General features: G+C 43.3%; 1 long non-coding RNA gene across 2 annotated transcripts in view; it reads left to right on the forward strand.

Moving 5' to 3' along the window:
• The window catches only part of LOC144791394 (uncharacterized), a 107,190-nt gene extending 88,369 nt beyond the window's left edge, over positions 1–18,821 (forward strand). For both annotated transcript variants that reach the window (XR_013602376.1, XR_013602377.1), the window contains exon 3: positions 18,033–18,821. This is a non-coding gene — a long non-coding RNA (uncharacterized LOC144791394). The remainder of the gene's footprint in view (positions 1–18,032) is intronic.
• The last annotated feature ends 4,181 nt before the right edge of the window (positions 18,822–23,002 follow it).

Below are 23,002 nucleotides of genomic sequence, written 5' to 3' on the forward strand. Positions count from 1 at the left end.
TATGGTAAGGGGTTGTCAAGAGCCATCTGTTCGCTGTGTGATAGTCGTGGAAATTATATATCACTCAAGGGATGTTGACTATGCTCAAGGTGTTGGCCTGGACACCGCATTCAGCTCTCTGTATTACTCAACGGATGTCGCTGCTGTTGTGATAGTTGACACGAAGGACCCCGGCAGAGTCCAAGAGACTAGGTATTATTTAAGCAGCTGTGACCCTGTTGGCTAACCACTAGAGGACTTTACCAGACTTTTCTCCAAACTTGTACACCTGCTGGGTAGAGGCCCTCCAGCACTGTCTGCTTCTTCAAGGGCTGTTTGTTAATGGGTGGACCGGACCAGATCCAATTGACGTTGTGTGATCTTATTAGGATTGTTGACATACTGTTGTTCCAGGATAGTGGCCTAGATATCCAGGTTTGTCATTATCTGTTGGTTGCTTTTTTCCTCCCTCACCACTCTAACTCTTTGCAATCCCATGCATTGTGACTTTCCTGGCAGCCCAGAGGATGCCTGCTGATTCAACTGAGCCATTATTGCCCTTCAAAGTATGCTTGTAATGCACTGGCAAGGATGTCAGCACAGTCCTTGTCCTGTGAGAACCACATGTTCCGGCGTCACATGGGGCATTCTGTGGGCCACCAAAATGGAGCTCCTTGGGGGAGTGATCGCAAATGCCTCTAGGGAGGATGTCTATCCGGATCACATTGGGATTCGGTCATAGGGACCAAAATGATTTCTATATGTAGGTGTCTTGTGAGATGCTGAGGTGGGTATAAACTCTCTTAAGGATGACAAATCATAAGTCACAACCCCCCCCTGCCCTTCAAGTTGTTGCGATCACGCTATACAGTCTACCAAATGATATCAATTGTGATGATAATAGATTAATGGCTCGAACGCCATCACCTAATATCAAAGCAGTCCAGTTATACCAGAGAGCCGTCCTTCAAGATTTACCACCCACTAGTGTGTTTTGCCACGGTCTGGTTGGAGGTCACAAAATTGCATTGTGGAATGCAGGTGGGCTAATGAATAAACAAGGCCTACCAGGTTTGTCCGATGTTAGTAGTTTTGATATTATGTGCCTCCAGGAAACCTGGTGTACAGCTCCTATTTATTTCGTGGGCTTTTCATCATACTGGCTCGCGGCTAATCTTTTGCCATCTGGTCGGGGTAAAGGCGGGCTTTTGGTTCTTATATCAAACTCCCAATAAAAATTAATTACGAAAAAATGTAGGTCCTCATTCACTAAAACTATGGTTAACATATAAAGGAGGTCTGGGTGTGCTATTAGTAAACTTTTAGAATAAAAATTTTGACTCAACCCGTGGTAAGGCCATTGCTGCTCTTGATGGTGGTTTAGATAAATTACTTCCCTCTATCCCCAATAGTTTTCTATTTATTTGGGCTGGTGACTTCAACATCCAACCCTGCCCTTTGTCTGCTACACGAGTCTGTGGGTACACTGATCAGGCTGGGTCAGATTATTCGCATTTGCCACATAATGACTATGGGGGTTTATTGAACATCATGATAACCAAGCTGGACCTGCACCTATTAGAATGTGCCTGTGATAATAATGGTAAACAGATACCAACCTTTAGGAAGAAATGCCTCGACTATTGACCACATACTAATGTCAACTAGTGCAAGTAAATGGTGCTCTACCCCCAGGGTCATCATGCCGGATCTAAGTGACCATAATTGTATTGATGATCTTCTTTTGGGAGAAACTAAGCAATATTGGGCCATATCTTATTACTAACATCATTCCTATAAGACCTAAATGGCTTCTGTATTAAGTAGGCGAGAGTTGACCCAACCAAAATCATACATTATATTTTTTATTCCTAAGGGTCCTACATATATCCTTTACTGCCTAGAGGATGAAGTGGCTCCTGACCAGTTATTAACCAGTCTCATTAGTGTAACTAATATAACTAATGACCTCCTGACTTGCCTGAGTAACTCGACCATAGCCAACCGCGTGGCTGGTTTAATCATACTTGTGCCATCGCCTCCCTTGAACTGAAACTGGCTCTTTGTCAACCAAGAGACTCTAAGTTGATTAAATCCCTTATATTTCATTTTTTAAAGCCCTCTTCGTTAGGCAAAAAGAGCTACAAGAGGAGGCCTGGTATAACTTAACTCAGGTTGCTGATAAAGGTAATGAACTCTTCTGGGATACTTTCAATTCTCGCTTTTTAAAGAGCGACTCTTACCCTGTACCCTGAGCTGCTATCACATGTCGCACGTGATACCTGGGTTTCCCACTTTACTGAAATTTTTAGGTTACTTGCTACAAGGGAGGGGGCTAGAATAAGGGGGCAGATGAGCCTTTTTTATTGGAATTTTATTCAACAAACATTTAAAGTGAAACAGTCCGTTGAATATTATGAGTATACATGTACTCAGCATTATGATACATAACATTACAATTCTCAGCAGATAAAAAACATCCCATGGCATGGTCGAAACAGCGAATAACATTTCTTTATCTGTGTTTTGTTGCAACAAACTCGGATCTGGGATGTCGTGACATGTTGGGCCACCAAGCTAATGTAAAGCTACGATCAATATTACAAAACGATTGGCCCATCTCGAATAGACACCAGACGCCCTGGCCCCTGAGGTATTATTTCCTGAAAAAAATACCAAGATCACTCATTAGGTGTAGTCTGAGTTCCTGTAGTGACCCCCTCCCTCTCGCCCTATGAGTTTTCCCACATCAAAACGGGGTCCCATATATCTCTTGGTTTAGATGAGGGCGGCACCAACTCCCAGAATGTGGTGAGCTCTGTGTGGCAAAATAATACAGCTCACTGCCAATCCTCAGTCTTTGGAATCCCCTTCTACCCCAATGTATGGCCACTCTGTACTTGGCGAAAATCATAAGCGTAGCATGCAATTTGTAGGTTTCCACTGGTGTGTCCCTCCCATCCCCAACAGGCCTATGCGTTGCTCTGGTTCCACTGATGTGCCTTATCCCGTTAATCGTGGCAAAAATCGATGTCCAAAATGACACCAGCGGGGGACATTTCCATGCTAGATGCATGAAATCTGACGGAGCATGACCGCATCTCCAACATCCCTCATCTGCCTTTATTCCCATTTTGATGTTGGGGGGAAAGAACTGTCAATTGATCGCAACAGTAGGACCACTGTTCCTCTGTCAGTGGGGCAGGCAGTTCTGAATTCCATGCCTAGGAACGCTTTAGACGTGGTTATGGGGGCAGTGTTCTGCATCTAACTATAAAGTCTAGTTATGAGTTTCCACGGGGATGCTGTTTGAATGACATTTTCGAGTGCCTGTAGTATGAGTGGAGGGGTAGGAAATGTCTTGTGTATTTGCTTGCAGGATGCCCTGAGTTTATAGTAGAAGAAAAGCTCAGAGAAATTCTTTGGCCTTCCCTCGACTGAGCCAATTTGCGCTAAGAATTTATCTGCTGGATATTTGTCAGCAATGTGCTCAAACCTAGCTTCCTAGCCTGAATTCCATTAGCCTCCTCAGCCATGGCAGGGATCATGGGATAATGTGCCAGCAGGATGGACGGGGCATAAAGGATCGCCAATTTGGCTCTATTTCGGAGTTTTCCCCACGCCCACCTCAGGGTCTCAACTGTGTCCATACCATTGCGTGGCCGTCTGTGTGGCTTCTATACTTCCACCTGAAGGGGAGTTGGCGCTGCAATATCCATCTCCACCGCAATGTGTGGCTGGAATGGGGTCGGATGCAGCCAAAAAAGTAGAAATTGTGCTTGAGCACAGTAGGCGTTTAACTGAAAATCAGGCGCGCCTAGTCCCCCCAGTGTTAATGGCAGCGAGTTCCCAAGACACTGAGCCTGTCTGCCCGCCCAGACCAAGGAAATTAGTAGAGCGCGGAGTTTGCCAAAAAATGCCTGAGTGAGGAAAATCTGAATGTTAACAAATAAGTATAGGAATTTTGGCAGAACTACCATTTTGGCAACTGCTACCCTACCAGCCAGGGACAGAGGCAGCTTAGCCCAAGGGTTAATCTTGTCTTTAAACCACGCGACTGCATGCCCGAAGTTCAGGGCCCAGAGTTCCTGCCATCCCTACTTAGTCATATTCCTAAATATTTTACTGGGCCATTAGCCCACTGTAGTGGGTAGTCAGAATCGGCGCAGTATTCCTAGCAGGATCAGGTATATACAGTGTGATATCATCTGAGTAGAGTGAAATTAATAGTTCCCGCCTGCTGAAGCCCAACCCTCTCTCGGCATGGTGCTGCCTGATTTGTGCCTCTAATGGCTCCATCACTATAGCAAAGAGAAGAGGAGACGGGGCAACCCTGCCTCGTCCCACGTTTAATTGGAAACGGATCCGACAACATGCCGTTTAACCTGATTCAGGCAGATGGCGCAGTGTACAACAGGCATATAAGACCCAGGAAGAGGGGGCTGAAACCCATTCTCGACAAGACGGTAAACTGATAGGTCCATTCTAAGAAATCAAACGCTTTGGTGGCGTCCAAAAATATGGCTACTGTCTGTGTGTCAAGATGTTAATAGTGTACTACAGTGAAAAAAGTATGTAGGTTATGTGCTGTTGAGCATTCGGGAATGAAGTTTGACTGATCAGGCCGTGAGATTAGTGGGAGCTGGGGTTGCAATCTTTGTGCAAGTAGTTTTGCCAGAATGTTGACGTCCACATTGATCAGAGAGCGCAGTCTATATGAGTCCACCTCATCAGTTGGTGTCCCGGGCTTAAGCAAAGTTATAATAATGGCTTCACGCATTGAGGGTGGAAGGACACCAGAGGTCTGTGCCTCTTCAAATACTGCAATACGGTGCAGGCCAGCTCTGTCGCTTCGGTTTTATAAAATGTTGTAGTGAGACCGTCTGACCCAGGTGCTTTATCTGATTTAAGTCCACCTATTACTTGAGTCACATCCTCAACAGTGAATGGGGTATCCAGCTAATATCTATGCCCCCTACCCAACCCCAAGAGCTCCAGGGATTCCAGAAAAGCTTGTAGAGAATCGGGTATCTTGGAGTGAGTGGAGTCCGTATAAAACTGTAAATCTGTCTAGAATTTTAGGGGGTCTCTGGTCAGCGTCTGGTGTTACCCTTTTACCTCAGTTACAAATGTGGCAGTATGCGGAGCGCAGAGCATGTTGGCGAGTGTTTTACCTGGTCTATCCCCTTCCCCGTAGCGTCAAGCCTGCATGTATTTGCCCAAAAACGTAACCTCGCGCTGCGTCGCTTCCTCAAATTCCAGCAGTTCTGTCTTTAGTTGAGCTAGCAAGCCAGGGTCCTCCTTAGTGTAGAATTGTGTCTCTAGCTCCCTGATGCAGGCCTCCAATAAAGCTAAAGTGGATCTAATCGACCGCAACACCCCAGCCTGACGTGCAATGCACTTGCCCCTGATGACCACTTTAAATGCCTCCCTCAAGGAGGCCTGTGACATGACTATTCCAGTGTTTAGGTAAAAAAAAACTCCGAGATATCACCCGTATTTCCTCTCTAAAAGCCTAATCTAAGAGGGCATTAGGAGGCAGTCTCCAGGTAAACATTGTATCTCTATTTTGCAATCTGAGTAGTGCTTTTTACTTATTTGGCCATACCTTTCTATGGTCAACCCTGCTCTCCATTGGTGCCCCAAGGCCGATTATTAATTTTCTTGCTATACTTTATGAGAAATGTTCGAGTACTGTTTGCTTTGGCCCACAGGGCGAATGTACCAATAATTCCAAGGTTGAGAGAGGTATAAGACAGGGCTGTGTCCTCACCCACTTGCTGTTTTCCTTGTTTATCAATGGGGTGGACAATGCCTTAAAAGCTATAAATGCAGATGCCCCCTAAGTTGCTTGGAGTCCAGTACCAGTCCTACTGTACATGGATGGTGCAGTCTTGCTGGCCAGGACCATGGTAGGCCTACAATGCCTAATGAATACTTTTGGCAAATTCATAACTGCAAGAAAATTGGTGGTCAACGAGAACAAAACCTACACTATGATTTGTGGAGCCAAGCAAAAGAAGTGCCGATCTTTTTCTTACGGATAATACCCCTGTAGCTACAATCGACACCTTTTACTATCTGGGTATTACCTTGGCACGAAATGGCTCATAGTCACACACAATTTACTAAGCTAGGAGTAAGGTGAGTAGGAGTGTTCATGGAATTTTAACATCAGCAAAATTAGGCAATTGACCCATAGAAGATAGACTTGCTATATATAAGGCTAGGGTATCAGCTATTGCCACATATGGGGCGGGGTTATGGGGCCACAATAAGAGCAAGGCAATCCAGACTGAGGAAAATAGTTTCCTCAAATAACTGTTGTGACTCCCTATGTCCGACTCTACAGAGATAGTACAAAGCAAGGTTTGGCTGCAGGACCTAGTTGATATTAGCACACTCCGCCCTTTGTTGATCTGGCATGCTATTTGGACCAAAGAAGTAACCTGTTTTACTAAATATATTATAGAAGATGGCTTGTCTCTGGAGAAAGCATTGTGCATTCCCTGGCTAAGTTACATTAATTCCATCCATATTAACCTAAGATGTGTATTTGTACAGCACACGTTCATCCCTAATGCGGTATCTTGACGCTGAATAACAGATGTTTATTCTATCCCAATGTTTTTAGTAACACGATTTAGACTAGGGATTATCCACCATTTAGTAACTTTTCCCCATATGAAAACATGCTATGTCCTTGTGGCAGCCAGAGCAAACAAAGCACTATGCACTTTATGCTATTCTGTGTTTTTTATTCCCGGGTTAGGTGTTAATATTTAAAACCACTGTTGCTTACACAAGCTATTAGATTGCATAACATTGCCTAGAAAAATGTGCTTGAACTGAATGACCCCAGGGTCTGCCTTAGTGTCACGCTTTTTTATCTCAAAAGCAATTAAAATATATACGCTAAAGTATTGTTTCTTGATGCTGTAATGATCCCTACAGAAATAGGTTGGCAGCCTTGTAGTAATTTTAAATATGTGTCTCTGTTAGCGACATCTTTGATCATAATGAGTTGTAATTGCTGCTGTTTTTTATCTTATTGTTTAACCTAAGTTATGTGTGATCGTTTTATTGTGATTGCTTTTATGGATATTCATTTTAACATACCGAAAAAGTCTTTTCGATTCGAAGACTAAATGGGAGACCTCAAGCATGAACAGGAAGCAACTTAAATTACCCTCCACATCTCACTTTCCACCAGCTCAGCTGTGACCTGCTTGCTCCTATCCCTTCCCCATATGACCAATCCCCTACTGTCACTTCTGTTTGTTCGTTATTACTGTCCTAGTGCTAGTAATTATTCTGTTTTACTTTCCATTCATTCCAATCTGTCTCTGCTCTCCTTTTCCGTCCTTTCCCACCAGTCTATTCTTCACGATTGTCGCCATAGCCATTCGGCCTTCCAATCCTTCTACCCCTAATATAAAGCATGTGCTGGGTGGTATTTCGTGATTTTACTTACTGCTTTCTTTTAGCACAGCCCTACAAAGCTGCCGCAATCTTCCACTCAAATAATACCCACTGCAGACTTCACCTTATATTCCATAATTGCCCTGTCAATACACAACCATGATTTAAGTCCAATGCCTAAGTTTTACACCTGCAAACAAATGTACTCTCTCATAACTATAATCCTCCCAAATGACTACTCTTGGCAGCACTAAATGTTTATCCCGCTATCAAGCCTAAATGGAAAGTGTCTCTCAGTAGTCTAGACGCTCACTTATTTCGGGACCAAATGGCTACACCCATGAGTTATGGTGCTTTGCCATTGTTGAGCTCTGCTAATTGAGTCCCCCAGGTCCAGATCCAGCCTTTGTAATTCTCTGCTGCTGTTGATATAAGGGGTAATAGTGGGTCTATGCCGGGGAGTGCAAGGTGATTTTAACCATAGATATAGAGGACTGTAGTATTGTGCTATTTTTCATTTCATTTATTAGAATTGTCTGATTATTAAGAATCAGAATGTTATAATAGGTTCTGTGTATTTATTCCTGTTTTAGAATGTTTAATCTCTTCTACATGTCACTTGGCTTACTCGGTTCATACTGAGGGGTTGTCACAAATAAAGAAGATAACAGCAGTTCATCTGTTTGCAGCCTCATTACTTCAGGAGTTTTGGCAACAAGGATGGTATACAAATCCACGCGTGCAATGCACAATGGATTAGCACGCATTTCGTAAGGGCTTTCGGAAAAATTGTCAACAAACTTCGAATAAAATTCTGCTAATCCTAAAAATGAGCGTAGTTCATCTTTATTAGATGGTGGAGGAGCTTGACTCATAGCTTTAACTAATGTTTGTTTAGGTTTAATTCCTTGGTCAGTAATGTCATGTCCTAGGTAAGTAGCTTTTTTTCAGCGAACTTGCATTTGCTCATTTCAGCAGTAAGACCCTTCAAAGATAAAATAGATAAAACTTTTCTAAGCACCTCATCATGATGTTGTCGTGATTTACCCATGATTAAGATGCCTTCTTGAAAGAAGGTGACTTCCTTTATGTTGCCAAAAAGTTCAAACATTAACCTTTGAAAAACGGCTGCTGCTGACGCAAGTCCAAAAGGCATGCGTCTAAATTGGTAACAACCAAACTGTGTACAGAAAGCTGGATTTTTTGTTAAGGACCACCTGATGATACGCACTAGATAAGTCTAATGTGGAAAAACACTTGGCATCTCTGGTTAGCATGGACATTTCATCAATGCGAGGCAAAGGAAATTGGTTCACCACAATATTGTCGTTTAACTCTCTCAAATCTACACACAAACGAACCTTGCCATTGGCACGTCTGGCTACAACTAAAGGCGGTTGTGACCTGTTCATTTCCGGTGTTTAAAGCACGACAGGCAATGGCAAGATGTGTACTTACCCTCATGGGGCAACATGGAAAATGCTGTGGCTGTACGTGCTTTATTTTACATATTTGGTAATTGTTTTCACGTGTTTAGAGAGTTCTTTTTAAATAGCGCTGAACATGCTGCAGGGGCTTTGGAGCGCTGTACAGCAAGCACAGTTCATACAGTTTGGGCGGAACCCAGGAGGGATAAAATTGAGTATGAACGGGATGAGAGGGGAGGGGCGCAACCAGCAACTGAGTGCCACATTTAGCCAGTCCAACCAAAAGCACGATGCTTGCTGGGATTTTTGAGTCCATATTTACAAATCTAAACACAAAATGCAATAAGCGGTTTACTAAAATACCAGGAGTAACTTACTTTGTTGCACCAGACATGGGGCCACTTAGAAACTGTGAATTTTTTAATATTTCGGACACTGAGGTTAAGTTCAGTTATCTTTTTTTAAAGCATAATTTAATACATTATTACCAACAGGCGCTCGGGTAACATTTTACCATAGTCACACTATGATCCTTAATCTGAACAAAGGCGGTGGGGGTTTAGAGGTAATCTGGAATCCTTTCCTTGACACCTACTCCCAGCAGGGCATGAGTGACAAAAAAGTTGTTAATTTCTGCTCCATGACACGTTGTCTACGTTTATAATATGACATTACACTTTACCAAAATGATGCACATTTTCTGTGCCCATCTGAGACAAGCTACGTGGTCTTCTCTGCCAGATTCGCACCCACCCTTGACACCCATCTGCACCTTCCTGTAGGGCGCCCCACAGTTTTAAAGTCATTGAACAGAGACCAGGCCTCTGGGCATCTGGCTGTCAGCCAAAATATTTTACAAGATAGCCTGTGAATCTTTGGAGCCACAAACTGAAACGACTTAAAACTATTTCGAATAAACCGACACTGCATCCATCACTGCTGTGTGTCAGGGATGTTTGTACTGTTACTACCTATGTGTAGCAGCGATGCCACGGACCTGATGCAACCAAGGAAAATGGACCCTTTGACTGCTGTTGATTAAGAGAAATACAGCAGTTATCAGGGGTCAATGGTGTCCCTGCACTTGCTGCACCTATAGTAGCTACATCCTGGGTGGGTGTGTGTCTGTCTCTCTTTCTCTCGCACAAAAGCTGCATATGCTGTAGTATAGTGAGCAGAACCTGGACGGCTGTGCGCTTTCTGTTTCAGGGGGCTTGAACTGCTGCTACCGTTGTCTGACCAGGCTACTCCAAATTTCAGAAGATACTTTCCCATTAATGTGACTCATGTAGTCACAAAAGCAAGCTGGCTCAGTTTGGCTTCTGTACTTAGTAAAATAATGATCCCTTCCCTAATTTAGACAAAAATAATGATCCTTTCCCTAATTCAGACAAAAAAAGAACAAGGGTGGAGTTTTCAAGAGTTGATGCAGCCGGACTAGGGTGGTCTTCTTGGTCCTGGGCTGTCTCAATTCCTTGAGCTGTCCTCATGATATTCCATCATGTCAGCTGGGTCTTTCTTGGATCATGCCACTCCTCCTGGCAGGTACAGTCCAGCTTCTTGTGCATGCAGGTGCGCTCCCTTCGCTCTGCATGTCAAATAGCAAGAAAGTTCTGTAGGTATTTTTCCGACCCTCCACTTCTGGTTGTTTGTACATTCCGTAAGTCACGTTTCAAGCAAGCTGTGTTTTTTTGTTTTTTTTGCTTTTTAGTAAATTCTTTGTTTATATTCATGACTTTCAAAATTGGTTGAGATTCCAGCTCTGTGTTTACTGCTTACTCTTCCAGTGTAAATTCATTGTCATATAGCTGGGTCTGAACTGAGGTGGCGATTTTGTTTTTGTGCCATAAATAACTGGGGCATGTGTCAATGTGCGCATGATTATATTTTTGTTTCAGGCCCAAACCTAACCTTGCTTACACCCAGTTTTGCCAGTCACTGTCTTTGATAGAAAAGATTCACAATTGCTTTATTAACCTCCCTCACAAAGCCAGCAGGAACTGGAAACGTCTAGATTTAAATAAATTAAATTCTCTTCTCGCCAATTCTATACCCACGGTTTCCAATATGACTATTAAAGAGCTACCTGCTGTTAGATCATGGTTAACTACCGCGTTGGACTCCTGTCTCCCTACCCAAAAAAATAAATCTCAAGTTCATCACCCCCCGGCACCCTGGTTTAACGACTCTCTCCGCCTAGAAAAATCCAACTGCAAAAAATTGGAAAGGATATGGCGTTCCAATTATAACCTTGCTCACAAAGTAAAATACAAGTCCGCCCTTAAAACTTATCATGCGGCCTGTGATACCGCCAGAGCTAATTTTGCTAACAGCACTATACTTACAGCTCAAAATAGGCCTAAGGCCCTGTTTAAAATAGTCAAGGAGCTCTCTGGTGCATCCTCTGTACCCAAGGATCCTTGTCTAGACACTGCCCAGTGTAATGCCTTAGCCAACTTTTTTCTCGAAAAAATTGATAAGATCTACGCCATTTTTAATTCTACTCCCGCTGTTTCCACTCACTCTGTTCAAGATTTACACAACTCTCCCCCTGTTACTATTCCCTGCGCTTGGTTCACCACCTCCCCACTTCACGCTTGGGATCCTATTTCCCCCGCGCTTCTAAAAAAGTATCTCCAATACATCAAATCTGGTTCCCCCCTGGACCCTATGCCCCCTCAAGTTCTGAGTTCTCTGGACCCAGCCCTACTCCACATTATCTTGGATGTCTTGAACGCTTCGCTAACAGAAGCGACTGTCCCAAATGAATGGAAGCACGCAATGGTGGTCCCATTATTAAAAAAGGCCAACGCTGACCCCAACAACCCTTCCAACTTTCGCCCTATTTCTTTGCTTTCATGTTTTTCCAAGATTCTGGAGAAACACGTTAATTCCTTGCTTAATTCCTTTGTTGAATCTTCTAATCTTCTTCATGGTTCTCAATCCGGGTTCAGGGCTGGCTTCTCCACTGAAACCACTCTCCTTGGCGTGTCAGAGACCATCAGACGCCAAGTGGATAATGGTGAGACGGTGGCACTCATCTTGCTTGACTTGAGTGCCGCATTCGACACCGTCTCCCATTCCATCTTACTGTCCACCCTGGAGGCTGTTGGTGTCGGTGGGTCCGCCCTGGCCTGGATTGCTAATTTCCTTTCTGATCGCACGTTCCAAGTTTTCTCTTCCACATCTGTCTCATCCATTCTCCCCTCCACTCACGGTGTTCCCCAAGGGTCTATTCTTAGTCCCCTTTTCTTTAACCTGTATGTGAGGCCTCTTGCTTTTTTGGCGGAACAGGCTGGCCTCACAATTTATTCCTACGCTGATGACACTCAAGTCATCTATTCACTTTCCATCAATAAAAACCTCCCCTCCTCCTCTCTTCAATCCGGGCTGAAACATATATCGGATTGGATGCTGAAGCACAAATTAAAATTAAACGGGGACAAAACAGAACTGCTCCTCTTTGGCCCAGACACTTCGCTCTGGGGCCCACACCATTGGCCACCGGAGATGGGTCCTCTACCCATTCCATCAGTGTCTGCTCGCAATCTTGGAGTTCTCTTCGACAACCAACTTACTTTCAAACAACACGCGGTGAAAGTCTCCGCCACCTGTACCACCATCATCAGGTGGCTGAGAAAAATCACGTGGATGCTGCCTGCGGACACCCTGAGGACCGTAGTCCAGGCTCTTGTCATCTCACGCCTGGACTATGGGAACATCCTTCTCTTGGGTGCCGCCAAGGAGGTAACCAGGAAGTATCGGGTGGTACAGAATATGGCAGTTCGCCTTATCTGTCACCTTCCTGCCAGATCCTCGGTCATTCACCATATGCGGAATTTGCACTGGTTGCGAATCGAGAACAGAGTTAATTTCAAAGCACTTTGCTACATGCACAAGATCATGACTGGTAGAGCCCCTCACTATCTCTCTGCTCTGGTGCAGCAACATATTCCCCCCGTACACTTAGATCCTCCACGCAGAATAAGTTTAAGATTCCGCGTATCAACAGAGCCAAAATGGGAGGACGTTCGTTTTCCCTGCTGGCCCCCTCCTTATGGAATTCTCTACCCCAATTTCTGCGTTCTGAATTGTGCTTTCTGACATTCCGTAAGGGAATTAAAACTTGGCTTTTCAATACCTAATTCTATGGTTTGATGCTCCTCCCACCCTTTATACCGTTCAGTTTGCCTTAGCGCCGGGAAACCTCCGGGTAGCTGCGCGCTTAACAAATATAATTATAAATAAATAAAATAAATAACCTTCCTGCTTTCTCAAATTTGCTTGAAAATGCACCATTTGCCCACTATTTTTTCAGATTTTTCTCGGAGGTGGAAACCCCGACCCCTTAGGTGGTTCAGGCTCACTCTCTGCACTCGCTCACATTACCGTGTCGCAAGATGAAATTTGTCTAAAAGGCGTGTCACCAACATGAAAAGTTTGGAAAGCTGTGTATTAAAGAGCCAGTCGTTTCCGGGAGGTGCCCGTCCAATACCTGGTCTTCAAGAGGGGACGCGACGGGAAGTCTGGTGTCCCTAGGGATATTTGTAAGTAGAGCATGTCTCATCTGGAGGTAATGGTAGTGCTTACTATCGTGAAGTCTGTATTGCTGCTTGAGAGAATTAAATGTGTACACTGTGTCTTTCCCCCATACGTCTTTAATCTGTGTGATCCCTATAAGGTCCCATTTGTCGAAGCCCCTGGACTTCCACAAACTTTCAAGCTTCTCTGAGTTCCATAAGGGGGTGGCAAGTGTGAGCTTCCCGTCCCAACCGAGATGTCTGTTAGCCTCGTGCCACACGTGCACGGCATGTGCCGTTGGTCCTGCCAGGGGAAGCTGGCAAAGTCCGGCATATAATACCCTGGTAAAATCACTCCCTGGCACCTGCCAGCGGTCCATAGCATATCCCGTGTCCCTGGAGGGCCCATAAACAACATGATTCACTGCCGCCAGTTGGGAGGCCCAGTAGTATTTTCGCAGGTCCGGCAATCCTATCCCCCCGTCATACCAGGGGAGAGTGAGTTTAGTGAATGCTATTCAAGGTCTACCATCCCAGAGAAGCTGTCTCTGGAGGGCCTCAATGTCCCTGAAATAGGACACCGGCGCCAGGTCCATTGTGTTCTGGAGTGCGTATAAGAATCGGGGAAGGGCCATCATCTTGAAAAGCCCCGCTCTGCCCAGAAGGGAGAGCGGGAGAACTTTCCAGTGCTCCACATCCCTCCGAAGACAAGTCAAAGGGGGACTCAAATTACTGGAATATCTTAATTCCGCATCGAGCGTGACATAGATACCGAGGTATCTAAACCCCGTCGGCTCAATTTGTATTGGGCCGGCCTGCGGTATTACCGGCGTGTCGCCCCTAAGGATGAAGAGCACTGATTTCGTCCAGTTTATTGCGAAACCGGAAAATCTCCCAAATATAGCTAGCACGTACAGAAAACAAACCCGGGATCCCCTAGGATTGGTAAGGTAAAGCAGGATATTGTCAGCATATAACAAAATCTTGTCCTCCCAGTCCAACGTCCATCGCAGGCCTCGTATCGAACGGTCCCACCTAACCCACGCCGCCAAGGGCTCTAGGGCGAGAGCAAACAGAAGCGGGGACAAGGGGCATCCCTGCCTCGTGTCTCTACCAAGGGGAAAGTCAACAGACTTGTGATTATTCACAACTACTCTGGCCAGCGGATTGGCGTGCAGTAGTCGTACCCCGCTAATAAACATTCTTAGTACTTAACAAATCTAGCTGGACATTTGTCAAAGTTTGCAGAATGAGATGGGCTTCTGCACCTGTAACACGCAAGATAAGGATTTTTGTAATTAGTGTTGCGTTCAGGTTTCCTAAAGTTTCTTTTTACTAATGTGGGAGGTATTGGGAACAAATTTATTTTTACCATCAGAAATCTTATTCACAGATTCATTACCATCAACCTTAGTACTGCCTAGTGATACTTTTGCACAACGATCAGACAGTTCTGCTTTTTTAACCATAGTTAAAATATCTTCAAGACTAGAATCACCATCAACCCATAGTCTGTCTTGGATCGACTTGTTTTTAGTATACATTATGACTTGGTCTCGAATGAGGTTATCATGTAGAATGCTAAAATTGCAGGTAATCGCTAACTTCTTAAGTGCGGAAACATAATCATCAATAGATTTGTGTTTCTCTTGTTTACACTGGAAACCGGAAAAAAATATGTCTGCTTCACACACGGTGGGTGAAAAATGTTCGTCCAAGTCCAATAAAGCAATTTTAAAAACATCGAAATGACCAGCTCTGTCACGTTTTTGGAGTTGATTGTAATCTGGAATCTTCTAAATTAGCAACATAATTTAAAAAATACTCTTTCCATTGCAACCATTGTACTTTAGGTTCACCAGGATCAGATAAGAATTCTTAAGGAGAATTAAGGTTAATGGAAGAAAAGGCTCCGGGTGGCTCTTCCGTTGTAGGCATGTTAAAAAAAAAATTGAATGTCCTTATGTATGTTTATATATATATATATATTTTTTTTTTACTTGAAGAATTTACAGCTGTAGCAAAGTAAAGTAAATAATAGAACAGCTAATAAAAGCAGCAGAAATAACAACAGTACTTACGGCTGCAAACATACACAAAAGCCACACAGTCCGGTGATATTCTAAAATGCAGGTAAATGTGTGGATCGAGATTGATGGTGTAAAAGCTGAGCAAACGTGGTTGGCAAAGCGACGATACAACAAGCTGAAGATTTCAAGTACTGAAGTTGAATGGATGCAATCCTAAAATGGCGGAACGTATTTCATGTGGTGTGGGAAGGCTCTTGGCACGACCCGGCATAAAACTTTGTTGCGCAGGAACGTTGACTCGAAGAAAAAGCGTCACAGAAGAATTCTCAGAAGGAGACGAAACATGCGTGTGCTGGCGCTCGACATGAATAAAGGGATTTCACGCGAGTACGCTTGGGAACACACAGTATGGGGGACTCGAGAATAGAGAAAAACATTGGAACGGCAGGTAAGTTTAAAAAACAAAAAATGCTTTACCTTACCGTTGGTCAATTCCATCGATGCCGCAAACTCTCAAAAAGAACAAAAAATGTTCAAAGAAATTGCAGTTTACAGGCAAAGTGAAACGGCATCCTCAAAAGGTTGAATCCTTGGAAATTAGTAATAATCCAGCAGGATAGAAGATCAACAGTAACATGAGCCTCAAAGTATAACAAAAGTAACGTAGGTGTGGGTTTGTGGGGTTGTTAGCAGAAGCAGATCCTGGTGCGTCTGCTTTGGAGCATTTCCGCAAATTTTTGTGGTGGAGGAGATTTACGGTACCTACCGATCATAAACCTTTGACAAAATTACTTACCTCAGATGGTTTTTCTAGGGCATCAGCCAGAATAGCCAGACTTTCCATGTGTCTCAAGACTTAATTTATGATGTGCAGTATGTTCCAGGAAAAAAAAATGTAACAGCAGATTTTCTTAGCAGGGTATCTTTACCACAAAATGATGCCAATCCCTGGAATGACTTGTGTTCCTAGCATTTTTTCCACTGATGAAACTAAAGGATTACAAGAATCAGAATGGGAACAGGCTGAAGAGATTGATAATACCCTTAAATCGGTCAAAACGAAAATTCTACAGGGGTGGGGTTCTGTCAAACCCAAACTTCTTGGTGAAATGAAAGCCTTTTGGGAGGGCAGAAATTAATTAGGCATTGATGGAATGTTCATTGTTAGAGGAGACAAAATTGTCCCACCTTTCTCTCTTAGAAACAAGATAATTGCCTTTTGCCACAAAGGCCATAGTGGCATCACACGTACGAAGAACATTTTAAAATCTTTATATTGGTGGCCTAAAATTGACTTAGAAACTGAAAGATTTGTAAGATCCTGTAGTGATTGTGCTGATAAATCACACAAACTCTTAATCGCCCGTTAAGTTCCTTGTGCTGTCCCTGTCTTCCGTGGGATGAACTAGCTTTAGATATTATGGGACCCGTTGTTTGGAGTGATGGTTCCCCCAAATATATTCTTGTTGACCTTTTTTCTAAATGGTTTGAACTCAAAGTTGTTGACAAAGCTAATACTACATGTGTCATTGACTTTTTAGGCAGTTTTTATAGTGAAAGTTTTCCTAAAAACATTCTCACTGACAATGGTGTACAATTTAAGTCAGTTAAGATGAAACAATGTCTGGATATTGCTGGCATTTCACACACATTTTCTGCACTTTACCACCCTAAGGGGCAATGGTACTGTTGAGAGGGTCACCCGAGTCATCAAGGGTGTTTTGCAATTGGCCATCCACGATAAGAAAAATTTAGAGCATGAACTTATGAAAATGCTTTGGACTTACAGAGTCACTCTAGTCATGATTCTATTGGCGAGACTCCCTTTGGTATTATGAGCGGTTGTGTTCCGCATTCTAAGGTCAATCCTGGATGGATGGACAGGAGCAAACAAGTAATCTGGGATGCTGGGAAAATAAAAAATTGTATTTTAGAGTCTCAGCGGAAAAACAAGATGTACTTTGATAAAAGACATGGTACCAAAGATGTTCATTTGTCTATTGGATAATGGGTGTGTGTCAAATCTAACAAGAAGGTTACTACGGGTCAAAGCAGGTTTGTCCTCCGGTTCAAATTGTTAAACTTCTGAGAAACACTGTGAAGCTATGTGATGGAAATGTACGTCATATGAGTCATTTATCTTTAGTTAAAAAAGAGGTCACACCCAATGATCCTAAACAATTTGTGTCTTCGAGCAACTATTGGTGGATTAATATTCACCCTGAGTGTTCTTCTTCCAATGTCATGCTTGATTTGTGTGTTCAGAGGGAGGATGGTCCCTCTGTTGTTGACAGTCCACTTGTTGTTCCTTCGGAGGGCCTTTCTCAACCTGAAACTTCTTCTGGACATTGTCTGGACAAAGTTTCACAATAATTCCTTGAAACTAAAGTTAATACTTTTGGTAGAAATATTGTTAGATCAAAACGTTTTGATGATTATATTTGTGAGTAGTAAATACTTTTGCTAGAAACATTTAGACCTAAACGTTTGATCATTATATTTGTGTCTTAATTATTTATTTATTTTTTGTTATGAAAGAAAAAGGATGTGTAGTATTGTGCTATTTATTATTTCATTTATTGGAATTGTCTGATTCTTAAAAATGAAGAATCAGAATGTTATAATAGGTTCTGTGTATTTATTCCTTGTTTTAGAACATTTTGTGTCTTCTACATGTCACTTGGCTTACTCGGTTCATACTGAGGGGATGACAAATAAAGAAGATAACAGCAGTTCATCTGTTTGCAGCCGCATTACTACAATGCCTCATTGGACTCTCTGCTTGCTGCCATTTGAAGACCTTTTAAAACGGTATACACATCGATGTTGATATGTAATGATATTGCACCACCCTGTAAAAGGAGTGGGTTACTGGGCCCGTGTTGTTGCCATCTCCTGTGGCTTGTTCTCTAAGTGAGGAAAGAAGGAGTATGGATAAGGATATGGAATGCTTTATGCTTGATCCTGACAATTTCCCTCAAATGAAGTCTGCTGACCACAGAACAAACACCACCAGTAGAGCCGATGCAGTTGAAGGATTCCCTTGTCCAGAACGGCTGTGGTCATTGACAGTTATGGTCCTCTGTGCCACAGTGGACCACTTCAAGACTTACTTGTCCACCACTTTCCTCAGGGAGTGTAGTCAGGTTCAAGGTTTGTTTGCTTAAGCACATGGCTGTAGTCGCTTTAGAGTTTAGATAAAGTACCATTTTTTTTCTCTAATTGAAAGGTTGGAAATGTAAAACACATTGGGTTAGTCTCAAGTTTTCCTTCTAAAGTTTATTCCCTGCCTCACCCCACCAAAATATCTAAGGCATCTCAGGGATGAATATAAGAGATTAGGAATCTGCACTGCAGGTGCTTCCCACGGACTGTTTTGGACCTTCAAAAATATCCTTACATAGAAAGAGTAAATAAGTGATGGAAACACGTTGCTAATCATATTTGGGTCAATTTAGGGATGAAAAACAATTTTTCTTCAAGCTCTGCTTTTTTTTGGAGTTACTGTTAGTACTGATCGATTAAAACGTTAACAAAAAAGCTGTCTTGAATTTTACTCTCCACCAGTCTAGAAGCAAAAAAAAAACCCAGTGCCACTTTCTTATGGCCAGCGTTGCAGTAAAGATATGTTTTCCTCTGGCTCGGTGTTTCATAGCAAATTCTTTGTGTGCTATTGACTGCTTGATCGAAACTCATTCTGTTTGGTTCTGGGTGGTAACGAGTGCTTGAGTGCAGGTTCATCTAATTTCCCAAAGGCTGACCATCATACTCCTTATTTACTGTTTACAGTTTATTTGTTTCAGCCGACAGCTTTACAATATTTTAAAATGTACAATATAAGAACGACTCGATAAAAACGTGAGCACAGTAATCTATCAGTAAATGCATTGACAAAAAGGAAAATACAAGTAAAGTAAAATGCAAAAAATGTCTTCATCAAAGGCATACAAAGTAATTTTCATCAAAGATATACATCCTAGGAAAAAGAGCATGTTTAAATTCTTCAGATTCAGTAAAGTGTGAGTGTAGTGGAAAAGGTACACATTACCATCCGAGGCAACATCCTGAATAGAACAACTGTGCTGGAAGGCGAAGTGAAAGAGCGTAGAGAGAAGGTAGTCACAAACTCGGTCGAGAGATGGAATAACACAAAAATGTTGAAGGTGCCAGAAGGCAGGGAAGGAGATGATAAAAAAAACGTTGTAGTGCGACTGATTAAAAAAGAGTTACAGGTTGAAGAATCCGAAGAGGAAATAGGGAGAGACATACAATGTGTACATAGGGATCCGTACAGGCTAAATACGAGCAGGTTAAAGCCCAGGAAGATCTTGATTAACTTTTTAACCTTCTCCTTAAAAGAAAAGATATTATCAAAAGCTCTCAGTCTTAAAAAAATAGAGGTTGACAGGGCCAAATATGAATTTAGTTCAGATATTTCAACCTCTACCGCAAATAGGCAATGGGAGTTAGGGAAGAGGATGGATCAACCTAAAAGTTTAGAGCAGTGGTCCAGCTTAGATTCCCAGCCTTCCTGAAAGTAATGCTCGATAACAAAATGCACATTTTTCATTCCTGTGAAAAGGTAGATGAATTCATAAATGACCTTCAAGTAGAGGAAAGGGAAAGAAAGGGGAAGGAGGGGGAAAAATGTGTATAATACGTACTCTTAGAGAGAAATAAAACAATTAAAATACTAACAGTAGTTTATAAAAGTAAAAAATATATATATAATACAAATTAAATACAAAATCATTTAACATTAAATGTTCCTAGCTATGTTTTTTTCTCTCTCCCCAGAGTTGTTTACTTAAGACAGGCTTACTCAGATGGTGAATACTTTTAAAGATCGTTCGCTCCGAGGGGGAACCCATATGGCCTTCGGCCTTGCAGTTTTGGGAGGGCTTTCCCATGGGAGGGGCGGGGCACAGGGTGGGGAGCAGTGGGGAAAAAAAGAAAAAATAGTTCCTCTGGAGTCTTTTAATGTTTCAGAAGCAGATTATTCACTTAGTGCACATTGATGATGGGTGAGAGGAAGGAAGGTATTATTAAAATGTTGTCTTGGAATTTAAATGGTCTTGGGGTTAGGGGAAGGAGGGCGAAAATACTCCAGTATCTTAAAGACTGTCTGTCGTGTTCTCCGACCCTAGGAACACACAGGAAACGGTAGGATCATTCAATGGCTTCTTTTATTGGTTGCTCCTTTACATGCCTGCAGCGCGCTGTGTCCCTGAGGTCCTGCTCCTTACTGTCCCTGGTCCCCGCCCCTGACCGGATGTGGTGTCCGGTGTCCCCTGTCCCTCACCCTGTGCCCCAGGGTCCTAGTGCCATTCCCACGGCACGACATCTCCCCTTTGTTGTGAACAAAACAGAGAGAGAGATATATATATAGAGAGATGGATATATGTGAAAAGATCTCTATCCCTCGTACATGTACGTGTCCACCTCTTGTGTCCCTTTACATCTCCCCAATCAGTCTTTTTGTCTTCTTGCACTCTCTTCTTCGTCGTTGTTCTCTGACTTCAGTTGGTGATTATGTTTGTGATGTGTCTTCATTCTCTTCTTGCTTTGGTGTCTCTTCTTTTTTTTTCAGTTCTCTGAAGTGGGAGCTGTTCCGCGTGATGTGATATCTGCTGGCTGATGCCGTGACCATAGGCCCCTTGACTTCAGTCACCTTCAAAGGTTCCTTTGCGAAAGCGCTGTCCGACTTTTTTACTCGTCTCTGTTTCACTAGCACGGTGTCTCCTTCTTTTATTGTTGTGCTTGTCTTCTCTGGTCAGCATATGCTTTCATTTTCGCTTTCTGTACCTTGTCTCTTGTCGCTATGTCTTTTTGTTCTGTTTGCTCCATCTCTTTTATTTGTGGCAGTCTCGTTCTGCTTGAGCGCCCTAGTACCAGTTCTGCAGGGCATTTCCCCGTGGAGCTGTGGGGGGTGTTGCAATAGTCTCTTAGTACCTGACATAGGGCCTGCCCAGTTGATATTTGTGTCAGTTTTGCCCTCTGTATCGCCTTCTTGATGGTTCCCATGAACCGTTCTGCCATGCCGTTTGCCTGTGGCCACAGCGGCGTTATTCTTCTGTGGTTTACTCCCAGGTATGCCATGAACCTCTTGAATTCCTCGCCGGAGAATGGCGGGCCATTGTCTGTTTTTAGTGTCTGGGGTGAGCCCCACGCTGCGAATACATCATCTAGCACAGGCAGTGTCGCATTGGCTGACGTTGAGTCTACTGGTCTCGCTATTGGGAACCTTGAGTATTCATCTATGATCACTAACAGGTAACTTCCTGTTTCCAGAGGCCCATAGAAGTCTGCTGCCAGCTCTGTCCACACCGTCTTCGGTAGTGGGGACATTTGCAGTGGTTCTGGTTTTGATGACGGTCCTGTTATTTGACAAATGTAGCAGCGCATCACCATTTCTTCCACCATGTTGTCTAGTCCCGGAAGCCACACTTTTTCCCCGCAACATTTTTTTTGTTGCTACAATTCCTCTATGTGACTCATGTGCCAGCTCCACGGTCCTTTTTCTCAGTGTCCTGGGCATCACTATCCGTGTGCCTCTCATTATTATTCCATTCCCGCACTCCGATAGTTCTTCACTTATCCTTTTGAAAGCTAACAGTTCTTCTTTTTCTACCCCTTTTTCCACATAACTGTTGCTGTTCACGTGTCTCCATCTTTGCTGTTTGGTGATCTTCATTGATTCCTGCATGGTGTGATCTCGTTTTGTCTCGTACTCAAGTTCTTCCAATGTAATTGTTGTTGGTGTACTGAGCTTCAGTGCAAAGTTGAGGTATTCTTCTGCCATCGTTGTTGCTTGTGATGCTTGTGGCAGAGGGTGCCGCGACACATAGTCAGCCGGGTTGTGCTCTTTTCCTGGCTTGTGAATAATCTTGAAGTTGTAGTCCATGAGCCTGATTCCCCATCTTTCTATCCTAGGCGGGATTTTTGCGTTCGGATTTCCATAAATTGTTGTGAGTGCCTGGTGGTCTGTTATGATTGTAAATGGTTTCCCTGTAGATGAACATATGGTAGTGTTCGCAGGCCCACACCACAGCCAAGCTCTCTTTTTCTGGTTGAGAGTATCCTTTTTCAACTTCCGACAAGCTCTTGCTTCCGTATGCCACTATTTGTCTTGGGGAGTCCCTCCCTTGTTGATGCTGCGCCAGTATTGCTCCTAGTCACACTGGGCTGGCGTCTACTGTTAACTCGGTGCATAGTCTTGGGTCGAAATAGGCCAGATGATCCACTGCTGTTACGGCCTGTCTTATTTCTTCAAATGCTTTGCTGCATTCGTCGGTCCACAAGAAACTTTGTCCTTGTTTTGTCAGCTCTCTTAGTGGTGCGCTTACAGTGGCAAAGTCTTTGATGTACCTTGCGCAGTAGCTTGCTAGACCAAGAAATGACCTTACTACCGCTACATCCGTTGGTTTTTTGCTTTTTCGAATGTTTCCACCTTGCTATGATCCGGCCGCATTCCTTTTCTGGAGAAGATGTGGCCGAAGAAAACCAGTTCATTTCGCCCTAGCTCGCATTTATCTTCATTCAGTGTCAAACCAGACTGCCCCAGGTGTGAGCACACTTCTCTTAGAGCTTTGTCATGCTCTTCGTCTGACTTGCCAAATACTAG

Source organism: Lissotriton helveticus, chromosome 11, assembly GCF_964261635.1.
Source record: "Lissotriton helveticus chromosome 11, aLisHel1.1, whole genome shotgun sequence".
Classification (NCBI taxonomy): Eukaryota; Metazoa; Chordata; class Amphibia; order Caudata; family Salamandridae; genus Lissotriton; species Lissotriton helveticus.